Genomic DNA, 6,929 nt, shown 5'->3' with positions numbered 1-6,929 from the left:
TCCCCGACCGCACTGCCAAGCCCAGCCTCTCTACATCACTCTCCAGAGTGGTCTCCCAGGTTCGTGCCTCCGAGGCTCCCCGGTCATTTGTCCCCCACCTCACCCGCCCCACTGCTTCACCACTTCTCTCCCGCGTTCCCTAAAACCTCCGCCGGCTTCCGTCTCCACCTCACCGGCCCCACTGTTTCACCATTCCTCTCCCGCGTCCCCTAAAACCTCCGCCGGCTTCCGCGGAGTCGTCCCAGCACTCCCAACATGGCGGCCGAGGCCCTGTCGCTCCTTCGCTCCGGACGCGTCGGCCCTAGGCGCATTTCGGGCATTGTAGTTCCGCCGGCGGCTTCGGCGTCCCACCTGGGTGTCAGGAGACTACGATTCCCAGAATGCTCCGCTCCCGAGCATGGCTATTGGGGCCTTTTGGGCAGAGGGATGATGTCATTGCAAAAGCCCCACTGCATTCATTGTGCTACGGTCTATCCACCCCCCTACCGCTGCTTGTGATTGCCGTTCGCTCCAGCTGAGCTAAGAGTAGCAGCAGCACCAGGGCCAGGACTGACTCCAGCCCTTGGACTTAGGACATCGCAGCACCTTCCCTCGCGTGCGTGACTCATTGGCACATCATTTCTGTGTATGCCTGGGGTGGGGAGAAAAATCCCAAACCAGGTGAGTTGAAGTGATTTGTTCAAATGATTCTACCAAGTTGTTCCTCCCGCTTAATTCTCCAGGCTTTATTTTGGAAAGATGGTGGGGAGAGAGGCGGGGGGGGGGGGTGGTGGAGAGGGCACGTTGGGGAGGTGCTCCCAGTCGCTGCAACGGGAAAAGCTCTGTGCAATTTGGGTCACTGCAAAGAACAACTCCAGCCACAGTCCCCCGCCAGATGATGGGGTGCTTGCCAATTCCCTAGTCGCAAGTCCTCTCAACCTTGTGGAGGCTGGGAAAGGAGGTTGGGCTGCGAAGGACGTTGGGAAGCGCTCTTGGATAATCGGAGGGAGGCAGAGGTGGGGGACTGCAGTCCTGTCACAGATGGCCCCAGGGATGGGGTTTGAGTGGGAAGAGGGTGATGCGTGGGGAGACATGGAGACAGTGATTGAATGCGGTCGCACTACTTGAAAACGTTTCCCCGTCGCTTGGGCGGGCACACTGTGCTCCTTTTTAAAGACGAGTCTGCGTCTTCCGAGTAGCTTGAGTTTTGTGGGGCTATAAAGCTCAGGTGCAGGTCAGTGTCGCTGGGTTCGCCTTTTCTGCTGACTTGAGGTGACAGTGTCCTTTCATGGTGCGCTTGGTGCCAGTCAGAAACGTTTCACGTGTCTGGGGAAGGTCCTCTGAGGCGGCTGCAAACAACGTTTTGGTGAAGTGTTTTCCGTTCCCTGGGGCTGTAGGATTCAGGATTGTTTGGAGCCCGTAGATTTGTGCTTGTCGGGAGTGTTTTACGTTGCCGTAGGCTCCTGGCTGCTGATAGTGGTACCCTAAAGAGCCGCTGTTTCCTGAGGCACAGCCACCACTCACGAGTAGCGGTTTGGAGAAGGGATCGATTAAGGAAAGCTGTGTTCATATTAGCCCGTTAGGGAAAGGGAAAGTTAGAAACGACCGTTAACCTTCATTTGGCATTACTGAGAGCTACCCGCGGGAGGGTGATACTGGCCAGGGAAACCGAGGAACATAGTAGTGTTGTGTTTTCATTGGTTTTTAGTTTTTAAATGAACTGACACGTGGAGCAGGAAAGATAGCGTTCGAACTAGTCTGATGTTAGTACTCCTCTTGTTTTATAGAGATGATTAGTGCAATAAATATGTTAGTTTGAGATAAACAGCTGGCTAGCCCAGAACAGATGGGGCCAGTCTTAGCTGAAAGATCTACAACCTTGGAAACGAATGGATCTGAGGTCAACCACACCCCCTCTTGGAATGTCAAAAGGAGGATGAAATGCCAGACTGTTTGCTTAACTCTACAATGCTGAAGTGTATCGTAGCTGAGAAAGTCTTTTACCGGCTGTCTTCCCTTGCTCAACCAATTTTGTTCATTTTTAATTCAGGCCCTTAGGTCTCCAGAGTTGCTGCTGGATGATACTTTGTTACAAGCTGCTTGGTCCTGAAAGCGAAGGACAGTCCTTTGCAGGGGCTTTGTGGTAGAGTGATTTATGGGGATGGAATGAGCAGCTTTGGGGTCTGGGGCAAGATGGACAGTCAGCCTTTGCCTTTCTCCGCGGGGCTCTGTTGCTTGTTCCCTGCCCTTCTGGCATTGGCCTTTTCCCTTCCTCTCCTTACCCCACCCAAATCTCGTAAAATTATCCCAGCTTCTTTCTCTGTCTCCCCAGGTGCAGCTGACATTTTGCCTCTATTTCAAAACCCTGCCCTTGTAACCATGCATTGTATCTCTTTCTCCAAGCCTCTTTCCAAGCTCTGAATGGCCCCTCTCCCCACCCTCCATCTCCTCCCTCAGGAACTGCCTGGTGACAGTAGACTGTGAATGTTTATTTAGAGTTCTCTTGCAGGAGTGTGTGTTGGCAGGATGAGCAGCAATGAGCCTGCCCCCGGGCTCAGTTTGCGGTCTCTGACAGACGTCATTTGGCTCAGCAGCATGTGGACAATGGAGTTGCAGCAGAGCACATGCCGCTTTTCCTTTCACCAGCACCTGTGTTAAGAACTGCTGAGGGGTTGGCAAGGTTTTAAAATGCTTTGCTTGAGAGGTCCTTGTAAGATCCAAAGAATAAGTGCCTTTAAATGACTTCCACCTCATTATATGTGTATAATATATATAATATGTATATATACATATGTAGTTTTTATACACACACATATGTATGTATGTATATTTCCCCCACCTCCCCATCTCTACTCTCATGAGTACTGGGAAAACTGTCTTTCCCTCTTCCCTGTTGATTGCTGACTGCAATCCAGGTGGCCAAATCGGCCATTTGTTTGCTTGTTTGAAGGTGCTTGGTGGGGCAGCAGCTTTCTCTCCTGTGACTTCTTAGCCTTTGTGAAGGAAAAAAGTCTGTTATTTTATAGCACACTCTTTTTTAAAAAAAATTATTTTGTTTATTTGAAAGGCAGTTTATAGAGAGAAGGAGAGACAAAGAGAAATCTTCCATCCACTGGTTCACTGTCCAAATGGTCACAGCAGCAGAAGCTGGCCTGATCCAAAGGCAGAAGCCTGGAGTTTCTCTGGGTCTCCCACATGGGTGCAAGGGCCCAAGCACTTGGTCCATCCTCTGCTGCTTCTCCAGGCACGTTAGCAGGAAGTTAGATCAGAAGTGAAACAGCCAGGACAAAAGCTGGCACCCACGGGGGATGTTGGCACTGCCAGTGGCAGCTTAACCCATGCCATAGCACTGGCCCCTACATATATTTCTCTTAAGCGGCAGGGCATGGTGGTGGTCATATTTCTTTGCTTAACAGCATTGCTTCGTGAGTGGTGGGAAAGTTACCTGCTGTCCATCTGAAGGCAGCTAGCATGACAGGTGATTCAGGAGCTGTCACGCTAGACTGCTCTGGGCCGCCTTCTCATTCTGAGTCTTCTGAAATGCTCTCATCCGCTGAGGGTTTCTGATGTTTTAGGGAGGAGAAATAAAGTGTTAAATTTGACCTCATCACTGCCATCTCTATGACATATCTCTTGAAATAAAAATACATACATTCCTTTCTGTCTCAGCTTACATGTTTGCGAAGAGATAATAAACTTTGCCCTGTAGTTTTCTTGCCTGACATTATTACCCTCTATCATCTGGCCATGACCTATTATTCTGACCTTGAAATAAGAATGAAGCAGCCTAGTATGTGCTAAGTAGGATACACTAGGAGAAGAAATGCTTTTCATGCCCTCGTATTGCTTATACTCTACCAGGGAAGATAATTATTGAACTGATGCTTGTTCAAAGGGGCATTACTACAAAGTGAGGTAGAAGAGCTTTATGTGATGGTGTCCCCTGATCTGGAGAAGTCAGGGAATGTCTTCTGTAGGAAGTGACATTTCAAGAGAATTGAAGAAGAAATGAGTCAGGATTCTAGAGGAAGATGTTTAGGGTAAGAAAGAAAAAAATTTCTGACAGAATTTCATGTTCAAAATACAGTGGGGGACCCACTGCGGCAGACTGCGGAGAACTCTAGCAGAGACTCACGGGGAACCTCCCATACTACCTGCTGCAGAAGTGTTGAGCTTGGCTGCCTCGTGTCGGTCCATGCCACGGGTTGCTGAACTGGTCTGTGACCAACTACAGGTGGCAGTCAAGGCCTCTGGACACCGATTTCTGCCTTGTAGGATATCAAGGCTGCCCTTAATAGACAAGAAGATCTTTAGGACAGAAGACAGTGAGATCCAAGGGTGACCCTGCTTCCCACCAGAGGTCACCTTCACAGCCACTCCTCAAGATAGTACAGCACGGCCCATCCTTGCCCTCGAGACCAGATGGCAGAGGCAGCCAACCTGGATGCCCTGCGGGAAGCAGTGAAGTGCCCCGTCTGTCTCAGTGATCTGAAGATCTCTGTCACCCTTGGGTGTGGACATAACTTTTGTCATTCCTGCATCAAGGAGATGTGGGCTCATCAGCAGGACAGCTTCCCTTGTCCTGTCTGTCGTTACCAGTGCAGAGAGGGATTGGTCAAAAGCAACAGCCAGGATGCTGCAGTTCAGGAGCAAGGCAGAGAGTCAGGGAGAATCACCTTTGTGCAAGAAGCACAACTTGGTGTTGACCCCCTTCTGTGAGGAGGCCCTGGAGCTGTTGTGTCTCCATTGCTCTTGGCCCGCTGAGCAAGAAGGCCACTGTGTAAGGCCCATCGCCAAGGCGTCCTCTGAACACAGGGCTCGGATCTACAGCCTCACTTCCCATCCAGCTCCCTGCTTGTGGCCTGGGAAAGCAGTCGGAGACCATCTTCCTCTCTGTCTCTCCTCCTCTCTGTATATCTGACTTTGTAATAAAATAAATAAACCTTAAAAAAAAAAAGGTTCACATACATTTTAGATATTTGGTACTATGCTACTTTTGGTAAGTATTTATGACATCACACTTACTAATTTTTTACCAAATTTTTAAAGATTGAGGTTTGGGACAAGGTGGAGAGTCTATCTTGGCATTTCGCTGCAGGTGTCTGCTACTTTTCTCGCTATCCTAATTTCTTTTCTCTTCGTCCCCTCACCTCACCCAAATCTCCTAAAATCATCTCAGGAGCTTGGAACTCCATCCAGGTCTCCCTGATGGGTGGTAGAGGTCAAAGCACTCAGACCATTCTGCTGCTGCTTTCCAAGGCCGTTAGCAGGGAGCTGTATCAAAAGAATCAGCACTCACATGGGACGCTGGCATTGCTGCCAGTGGCTTAATTCATTGCATAGCAAGGCTGGCCACGGTTTTGTTGTTGGTTTTAAACACTTTATATATTGGGTTATCCTTGCTTAGTACCCACGGTGACAAAATGGGGAAAAAAATGATTTTGTGTAATGAGACAACATGATGTAATGGGAAGCATACAACATCATAGAACTTTTACCATGAGGAAATAATCAGAAAAATCCAGTTTGCGGGACATGCTATAAAAACAGTTGGCCTGTGACCTTCAAAATATTAGTGCCATTAAAAAAAGAAAAATGAAGTAAAAGGTATGAAGTGCTGTCTACGTTAAAGGAAAAGAAAAGACTTGACAACCAAATGTAATACAACTTAAAGAAGCTAAAAGGGACATTTTCGGGACCACTGAAGTTTGCATGGAAGCTACACATTAGATAATCAGTACATAATCAATGGTAGTTTTCTTGGATATGAAAATGATTCCATCTGTTTAGCCTGATACATGAATAAAGACATAATATCAGTTGCTGTTTATGAAGCTTTTTTAGGAATCTCACAGCAGAGAGTCTGCTTCTTGGTGGCTGCTGAGTGATACTGTGGGCCGTGATACCATTTGCTACGATAGTGTAAGAGATCTATAAGGTCCTTTTAAAATGTGATCCTGCCATTCTATGACAGTGGAAACTTTGACAGCTGGCCCTGTTTGATTTTACTTGTAAAACAGGTGGTACATGAGCTGTCTCTAAACTGAAGAGGAAAGGATAGTAAAGGGCATATAAATACTGTAAATTTGTCTTTTAATTCTAGAAATAACTAAAGGTTATTCAAAATGTCTTATAAGAATACACATCAAATTACCCAGGAAAGTTCTCTTTAATTCTACCTCCAAAATTCATTCACTGTCATCCTGATGTATAATCTTATAATGAAGGTTGGTGTGTAAATTACTTGGAAACTGCGGCAATAGAGAAATAAAATACATTTTCTTTATCTGCCATACAACATAATGTCTTTAAAAAATAAACTGAAACGGGCCCGGCAGCGTGGCCTAGCAGCTAAAGTCCTCACTTTGAACGCACCGGGATCTCATATGGGCGCCAGTGTTCTAATCCTGGCTGCCCTGCTTCCCATCCAGCTCCCTGCTTGTTGCCTGGGAAAGCAGTCAAGGATGGCCCAAAGCCTTGGGACCCTGTACCCGTGTGGGAGACCCAAAAGAAGCCTCTGGTTCCTGTTTTGGGATTGGCTCAGCTCCAGCTGTTGTGGCCACTTGAGGAATCATCAGATGGAAGATCTTCCTCTCTGTCTTTCCTCCCCTTTGTGTATCTGACTTTGCAATTAAAATAAATAGATCTTTTAAAAAAAAACAATTTATTAAAAAAAACTGAAACAAGAAAGCAACCAGGAGTTTTTCCCAGAAAATTCTGCAGAAAAATTTTATTCTTGAGTTATGGATAACTTCACTAAAATGTGGACACCATCAGTCATGACAGGAAATCAACCTTGTCTCACTTCCTCTGCATCTGAGTCTCACAACCACACCAGAATGGGGGAATTTAAACTCTGCTCCTTTTTTTTTTTTTAAAAGATTTTATTTGTTTTTAGTTGAAAGGCAGATCAGATGTACAGAGAGAAGGAGAAGGAGAAATATTTTTCA

At 47.0% G+C, this 6,929-nt stretch overlaps 1 protein-coding gene across 1 annotated transcript in view; it reads left to right on the top strand.

Moving 5' to 3' along the window:
• Window positions 1-456: 456 nt before the first annotated feature.
• Window positions 457-6,929, top strand: part of RAB30 (RAB30, member RAS oncogene family) — a 77,002-nt gene continuing 70,529 nt past the window's right edge. Inside the window, exon 1 of the mRNA XM_004589840.4 lies at window positions 457-660. The gene's annotated coding sequence lies outside the window, so the exon portion shown is untranslated. The remainder of the gene's footprint in view (window positions 661-6,929) is intronic.

The sequence above is a fragment of the Ochotona princeps genome, chromosome 4 (assembly GCF_030435755.1).
Source record: "Ochotona princeps isolate mOchPri1 chromosome 4, mOchPri1.hap1, whole genome shotgun sequence".
Classification (NCBI taxonomy): Eukaryota; Metazoa; Chordata; class Mammalia; order Lagomorpha; family Ochotonidae; genus Ochotona; species Ochotona princeps.
Note: the sequence above shows the minus strand (reverse complement) of the source record. Positions and strands in the feature narration are given on the sequence as shown.